An 8,882-nucleotide genomic window follows, 5' to 3' on the forward strand; every position below is an offset into this window, starting at 1 on the left:
AATAATAATGTATTTTTGAGTTTACCAAAAATAGTGTCATTCTGCTGTTTTCTGGCAATTGCTTTTATTCACCGAACATTCTGCTTCATCAAAGACTCATTCATATTTCAGTGTACAGCTGCATGTCACAAACATGCCACAAATTACTGGCCCTTCTTCACTGATTAACATTTACCTTGTTTCTATTTTTGGCTGTAATGAGCAAATTGTTGCTATGAATCATTCTTGGTAGCTGTCTCCTAGTGCACATGTGTGGGAGATTTTAGAGTATATACTGAGGAATAGAATTGTAGAGTAGGGTTGAGTTGTGAATGTTTAAGGTAAGGAGCCAGCTATGGTGGCACAAGCCTGGCATTCCAGCATTTTGTGAGGCTGAAGCAGGAGGATCATGAGTTTGATCCCAGCGTGAGTAAATGAGTGATTTAGAGATCCTTTCTTGAAATAAAAGATGTAAAAGGGCTGGGGATGTAGCTCAGTGTGAGGGCCCTGGCTTCGGTGTCCAGTATGGAAAATAAATATTTTTGTGTACTAAATTGTTTCCTGAGGGTCTCAATTTCCATGCCACCACCAGTGCTTGAGGACTTCTGTGGTTCTCTATTACTACTACACTCAGCGCTGTTGGACTCCAAACTGTTGTCTGAGTGGATATTGTTAGACTTACTGTTTTTTTTTTTTTCATTGTAATCACTTTAAAATGTATTTCACTCTGATTTTACTTTATAAGTCTCTGATTAATATTATTGAACAATTTTCAGTGTTTATTGGCCCTTTTTATTTTGCCTCTGTGAAGTGCCTATTCTTCATATAAATTTTTCTACTTGGTTGTCTTGTTATTATTGGTTTTTCGTAGATCTTTATACATTTTGGATATCAAGTGTTATAAATTCATTCTCCAATCTTATTGCTTAATTTTTCACTTGGAAGTTTTTTCGCTAATGAAAACGTAATGTAAATGAATTTCTGACTTTAAATATGATTATTATTGGGGCTCGGGATTTAGCTCAGTGGCATAAATGCCTGCTTGGTAAGCACAAGGTTCTGAGTTCAATTCCGGGTACCAAAAAAAAAAAAGATTATTGTTTTTTGTATGTACAAAAAGAAGTTCTTGCCTACCACAAGCTCATGGAACTATCCTTTAATCATTCTAAGTTAAAGGTTTTGCCTTTTACATTTAGAACTTAAATCCACATGAAACTGAGTTTTACATGTGAAGCAAGGAAGGATCCATTTCAGTGAGTTTCCCCCTGGATAATTACTGTAGAGCATTCATTGCATAACTTTTCCTTTTTCTAGGACTCTACCCTGCCAGTGTCTGTGTTCTTGTGGGTCTGTTTCTGGCTTTCTCTTTGGCATCATTTATCTTTTTGCACATCTCTCTTTTAATTTTTTTTTATTTTAACAAGAAAACACCCCCAGGAAAAAACCAAAGAAACATACAAAACAACAACAACACACAGATCCCAAAACAATAGTGATATAAGATTTCAAGACAGCATGATAGGAATTTAACAGATAGCATTGTAACATTGCATATATTGTTACCTTTAAGAGTGACTCAGATTACCAGATATAGGCATGCAAAACTGATCAAACAGTATGAGCACTAAGTGTTCCTTTCCTTGAATTGTCTGTCTCTTTTGTCATGCTGTTTTAGTGAACTTTGTCATAAGCCTTTGTTTCCTTTACAGGAAAATATCTTCCCCAGTTTTTTTTATTCAATCAACAAATACATTGTTTATGAGGTGCCTGGAACACTTATTTTTTCTGTCCACTTTGGAGTTACATCATGTACTACTTTTATTGAACAACATTTTACAATAAATGCACAGTAATTTAACCGATGTCTTATTGTTGGAATTACAGTTTCCAGCTTTCCCCTGTCATTAGCCATGCTGTGCTACACACTTTTGTGTATGGACATATGCCCCAAATTTTCTGGACAGAACTTCTTGTTAGTGGAAGTGTTGGTTGGATAAATTTGTAAAGGTATTTTAATCATAACAGTGTCAGGAATATGTTAGTGTGTTTAGCTGTCAAAATCTGATGCCGTGTGGTGAAGTGCTGGGCTCTGAGGTTGTGCTGCTGTGGCAGTTGGCAGCATTCCTGGGGATGCAGAGCTCACTTCCTGGTTTTCTGCAGGGTGTGAAGCAGTTACTTTGACTTCTGCCTCCAGGGGTCTCTCTGTTTCAGGCCACTCTAGTGTACAGGTTTCCTTTTTGTCTGAGAAGAGCCTTCCTCCGGACTTGACCACGCCGGGAGACAATTTCTGGTCCTCTTTTTATCTCTTCTCCTTTGTCTGGTTCTAATTTCAGCCAATCAATTCACTAACTTTGTAGCCTAGGCTGACCTCAAATTCACAAGATCCTTTGCCTCGTCCCCCCTGAGAGGTGGAGTCACAAGTGTGTGCCACCTGGCCCAGGTGTGGAAGTTTCACATCTATTTAAAGGGAAGAAAAGTAGAAGAAGAAAAAGAAGTACTCTGAAGATATGTCCACATGCAGGATGGGCCAGTGCAAGACCTAGAGGGCAGTGGCCCGCTTTACTTCTGAAGTCCTTAGTTACATGTATGTTTTAATATAGACATTCTGTAAATTTCCATGAAAAAGCCTTCTAGGACTTTAATCAGGGCAGTTTAGGGAGAACTGCTGTCTATTTCTAGAATGATTCTTCTCCATGAAACTCATAAATATCTTCCAGTGTACTTAGATTTCATCATTAAAGTTTTATAGATGTTAAACTCATTTCTCTATGTGCTATTACAAATTCTGTCTTTATTAATGTTAAATTGTTTATTTTTGGTACATGAAAGTGCAATTGAATTTTTGTATGCTATTATAGCCAATTTCCAAGTTCACTATAAATTCGGATTTAACTAATTAGACAATGTTGCAGGTTTTTGGATTTTCTACAGTCACAGATAATCATACCACATAAAATCATACCACAATGGCTCTTGTATTTTGCCCTTACTAATTCTTATACCTATTGTTATCTTTTTCTTTTTTTTTATCCAAAGGTTTATTTACTTGTCAAAAATACAAAGTGATGCTATCATGAATGGTGAGAGGACCCTGGTTTATGAAGTCTAATGCTTATACACTATTTTTTTTTTTTATTGGTACCAGGGATTGAACTCAGTACTGCCTGCTTGCAAGGCAGGCGCTTATGCCATTGAGATAAATCCTCAGCCTATACACTTTCAAAAAGCTGTCATAAAGTACAAACATCACAATAAAATCACAATATTTTGATTAATAACCAAGTATATTTTGATTAATAAACTAAGAACTCCTCTGCAACCCGCATTTATCTTTTATTTTGCTCTTATATTTGAGTTTCTCATGTTATATAAACCAGGCAATTTTTAAGCTTGTGTGTCTGATTTACTTCATTTAACTTTATGGCCTCAAAGTGTGTAGATTTTCCTAAGTTGGGTTTATCTTTCTGTATGGCAGAGCGGAACTGTATTATGTATATATGCCATGTTTTATTTATCCATCATGTGTTGATGGACATACAGGTCACTTCCAAGATTTTGCTATTTTGAGTTGTGTTGCTATGAACATGGATATGCATATCCCAGTGTAGTATGACGACGTCTTTACTCTTTTGGTGAGATAACCAGAAGAGAAATAACATGTCAAATGTAATTCCTATTTTTAGTTTTTTGAGCAATTTCCATATTGATTTTTTTTTGTCTTTTTTATTTTTATCGGTACCAGGGATCGAACTCACGACTGCCTGCTTGCAATGCAGGTGCTTATGCCGCTGAGCTAAATCCCCAGCCCCCATATTGATTTTCATAGTGGTTGTACTAGTTTATATTCTCACAAACAATGTAGCCGTTCTTTTTTCTCTTCAGGTTCTCTGGCATTTATTATACAATTTCTTGATAATAGTAATTATTTTCTGGGGAAAGATAGAGTCTCAGCACTGTTTTAATTTGCATTTCTCTAATAGCCAGTAACGCTGATTTTTTTCCCAATACTTATTGGCCATTTGTACTTCATCTTAGATGTGTATATTTATTATAGTTGTCCATTTTTGATTGGGTCTTTTGTTTTTGGGAGGGCCTATTTTTTGTGAGTTCTTCTTGATATTAGTCCTCAGATGCATAGCTGGAAAAGCTTTTTTCCCCTTATTTTGTAGGTTGTCTCCACTCCTTTGGTTGTTTCCTTTGCTGTGTAGAAACTTTTTAGTTTGACATGACCCCATTTGTTGATTCTTGCTATTATTTTTTCACTGTCTGGCCTTTATTCATACAGAGTGATAAGAATCAGTAGAAATAAAAATTGCTTTAAATACAAATAATTAGTTCTAGTTTCTAAAGAAAACAAGACTATCTAGTCCTAAATGTTTTCTAAGTTCCTATTAAAAATAGAAGGCTATTTGCACTAAGTTCTATTCCACCACAATCCTTTGAGGACTTGAGGATAACGTGGTGAATTCTGTACTCCAGAAAGTCACCAGAAAAATGGGAGACAGCACTCCTTCCTCCCTGAACTACCCCACAAACAGAAGGAGAGTTACTTGCATTGTAGACAGACATAGCTAATAACAGCAGAGAGTATTTAGCTAAAAAGACTGACTTTGGGAAAAGTGATAAGAAGGTCTCTGAACCAGTTCTGTGGATTCTAAAACCTCACTATGCTGAAGTTTTTTATTTATTTACTTTTGGGTACCAGGAACCAAACTCAGGACCTCATGTTTGTCAGCCAGGTGATGTGCCACTGAGCTAAACCCCCAGCCCATATGCTTAAGTTTTTTTTTTTTTAATTTTAAAGATGATAAAACAAAGGAAAATAAAATAATAAAATCAATCAAAATAAACCAGAATAAGTGTCATAGGACTGCCAAATCTTATGAAATCAACACTAGTTAACACATTATATTTGTTATCTTCAAAATAGCTGCAAGATACCACCTTCGGACATATTAAAAAGAACAGAATAGAAACAATAAAAATAAGGAATGAATGTAATAAAGGACATCAGAACAAGCCAGTAGTAAATACATAATGGTTTCCAAAACATGTCTTGCTAGCTTTTAAGTAGCTGCTCATGCCTTCAGAGTTAACATATAACACAAAGCAAAGGAAAATAAAAACCCAACCCAACAAAACAATGAAAGTGATAGGGTTTCCGGGGAGGGATCTCCTCCCATGGGCCTGGGTCTCCCCCTCCACAGTCTACAAATGGTGCTGACTCCCGAAGAGAGGCTTGGGTCTGGCGCTCTCCAAACCAGCAGCTGCCTGTGCATGGTGATGGTTTCCAGGCAGTGATGTATGCTAAAGTTTTGGTTCAAGTGCTTTAACTTCATTTATACTTTCCGGAACACTTAAATTCCTATAATGAAAGCTTCCTCTTGCTAAAAATGATAGTAATAAATACTGTCCAATCACCGTGAATGGTGCCTGGAGTAAGTTACAAAGGGATCTGCCTGCTAAACAGCACTGATGCTGCCCAGTGAAACAGTCTGTCAAAGCTGGCACTGAAATGACTCAAACCGTGTTGAAGAAACACATCCCCAAATCTGTCAGTTTATGTATTGGTCTCTACTGCTGTATCAGAATGTTCGTAGTGCCAAAAATATACATGGAGAAGAATGTGCTATGTATGAGGGTTCATTTGCAAGTTATGCAGTGTTTTAAAACTACATCAGTGGTGGTGAGCCTATGACACAAATGCTGTACCCGGCTGTTTATCGCTGAGCACTCTAAAAGGTTCACCACCACTGAACTACAGAAAGCACGAGGTCATTACAGTCTTACTGCCAGAGTAGTACCTGCTCCACTGACTTTCTTTGCCTGTAAATGTACTCTTCTCATTCTGCACAAGATCACTTAACTTCTACAAAATATCTACATGATGACAATGAAGTAAACCTCTTTGATAGTGACCAGTGTAGCAATATTTAAGTTTTCAAAGAAATTTTGCTATTCTTTAGACTGATCATTTATACAGTTCCAAATAGAACCATCTCATGCAATAAAAACAATCGTGCAGTAAATGCAATTTAAAACATCTTGTGTTAGAGACTTTGACTCACTTACAGAGCTCAAGGACTGCCCAGATCCCAGCCACACTAGGCTGCACTCTGCAGAATTCAGACCTGCCCAGGCCAAGCCCAGTGACTTACTATCAAACCAGGCAACTCAGCTGGTGGCTAGAGTGAGTCCATGCGCCATCCCGAGCCCCGGGAGACTTTAAGAACATTGCTCCCAGTGCTCAAGGACTTGCCCAACTCCCAGCCACACTAGATTAGCCTTGGGAGGTTTTGTGGACTGATTGTATTATGCCCAGGGACCTTCTTCAATTATGACAATTGAGAGCAAGTGAAGTGAGTTCCAGGGCATTGGTCTTTGCCGGGAAAGAGCTTTAGCCCATCATCCACAGTGGTTAGGTGCCTGCCCAGCTACCAGGAAAACTGAAGGTGGCACAGGAGCGCCTAAGGGCCTGACTGGACCTCACTCAACAACCTTCATTCAGTTCCAGGAGCCTAGGGCATAGGAGATGATTTACAACACATCCAGGGGAAACCCTGGCACAACACTTGAAACACAGAAATATAGGAAGATGACAAAATGAAAGACCAAAAAACAATCTCAAACCTCCAGCCCATTCCAAGAAAGCCTAGAAGCCATGATCATAGAAGAAAATCTATGCCATACACCTGAAATACCTGTAACAATAGCAACTGAAATAAAGAAGCAACTCCAGGAAGCTTTAAAGGAATTCAAACTAGAAATAATCTCCCAGGTAAAAGAAGAAATAATAAAAGCAATGAAAGAGATGCTGAACACATCTAAAGAAGACACAGTTTAAAAATTAGAGGAAAAAACCAGAAAGATAGACTCCCTGGATAAATAATTTAAGAAACAAACAGAATACATGAAGCAGATACAAAGAGATATACAGGAAATAAAAAAATCCATCAAAAGTTGTCAAAATCCTGCTTTGTTTTGTCATATTTGGTTTTATTCTCATTCAAAAAAAGTAATAAGAACTATGGGAATAATAAAACCCAAAATGTGTAAATTTTGTTATAAAAAGGAGAGGAAAAAAAAGTGCTCTAAAGGATACAACTGCAAGTGTGTTTAGGTGTGTTAAGATAGATGACCATATTACTGAGTTTATGTTGGATCATTGAACACAACTGTTTGCAGTCTCACTGTTTGAATGTCCACTTTGAAGGCTTTAATCCTGTAACTTGAACAACTATTTCTAATTGATTCCAATATGTAATCTATTAACTAGTGATTTCTTACCATTTTATCTTGTAATTTTGCATTACTTGTACCCTTATACTGTTTTGTTTTTCCCCTTTAAATAAAAAAAAATTAAAAAGTTGTCAGAATTGACTCAACAAAAGTGAAGATAGAATTTCAGACCTCAAAGACAAGATTGCAGCTAGTGAACAGGAAAGGAAACATCTTTTAAAAAAACAAGAAATCAGGAAATAACAATTCAACAGCTGCAAGATGATGCAAAGAAAAACAACATAAGATTGATAGGGATAAATGAAAAAGAAAGGAACAACACAGATGATATCAACAGGCTATTCACAGAAGTAATAGAAGACCCAAAAACTCCATTGAAAGACTCCTAGATATAATAAATAATTTCAGCAATGTAGCTGGATACAAAATCAATACTGAAAAATCAATAGGATTTCTATACACTAACCACAAAGTCACTTAAAGAGAAATAAAAGAAGCCACACACTTCACACTTACATCCAAAAAACTGTAATACTTAGGAATAAATCTCACAAAAGAAGTAAAGGATCTATACAGGGAAAATTATAATACCCTGAAGTAGATTTTGAGGACGATCTCAGAAAATGGAAAGACATCCCTTGTTCATGTATAGGAAGAATAAATATTGTAAAAATGGCCATTGTCCCAAAGCTGTTATATCGATTCAATGCAATCCCAATGTAAATACCATCAACATACCTCATAGATTTAGAGAAATCACTCCTAAAATTCATCTGGAACCAGAAGAGACCAAGAATAACAAGGGCAATTTTAAGCAGCAAAGGCAAGGCAGGAAGCATCATAATCCCTGAGTTGAAGTTATACTACAAAGCAACTGTAACAAAATCAACATGGTACTGGAATAAAAACAGATCTGAAGATCAATGGAATAGATTAGAAGTTATAACCACAACTACCAACACACTCAACCACCTTATCTTTAATAAAGGGGCCAAACATGTTCACTGGAAGAATGACAGTCTCTTTTTTTTTACATTTCAAAATATGTAAATTTTATTTTATAAAGCAATTTATACACTTCCAGAATCATGTTTTGTATGTAGTACTTTACATAATATTCATTTTCAATGTGAAATAAATTTACTGTATGTAAATATACATATAACATGTAAATGTAAGGATTATAGATGGATCAAATAAGTAAGATAATAAACCTGTTATTTGAAGCCTCAAATATGATTCTTCACTATCACATCATTGTGATGCTGAACTTGAAACAAAGAAAAGGTATTTTAAATACAGAATTTTATGTATATTGGTAGGAAAGAATGGCAGTCTGTTTAATAAATCGTGTTAGAAAAACTGGCTCTCCATATGCTTAACACTAAAACTAGATCCATGCCTATGACCATATACTAAACTAAAATCTAAATGGTTTGAAGATCTGAATATTAAAACAGAAACACCAAATCTGTTGGAAGACAAATTAGGTAAAAATCTTGAAGTCATAGGGTAGGTAGAGAATTCATGAATAGGAATCAACCTGTATGGGAAATACTTACCAGAATCAATAGCTGGGATCACGTCTTATTAAAGAGTTTCTGCATGTCGAAAGAAATCTCCAGCATAGTGAAAAGAAAACCCACAAACTGGGAAAAAAAATC

The sequence above is a fragment of the Cavia porcellus genome, unplaced genomic scaffold, assembly GCF_034190915.1.
Source record: "Cavia porcellus strain 051 isolate PalLab524CR breed Dunkin Hartley unplaced genomic scaffold, mCavPor4.1 scaffold_27, whole genome shotgun sequence".
In the NCBI taxonomy this organism is placed as follows: Eukaryota; Metazoa; Chordata; class Mammalia; order Rodentia; family Caviidae; genus Cavia; species Cavia porcellus.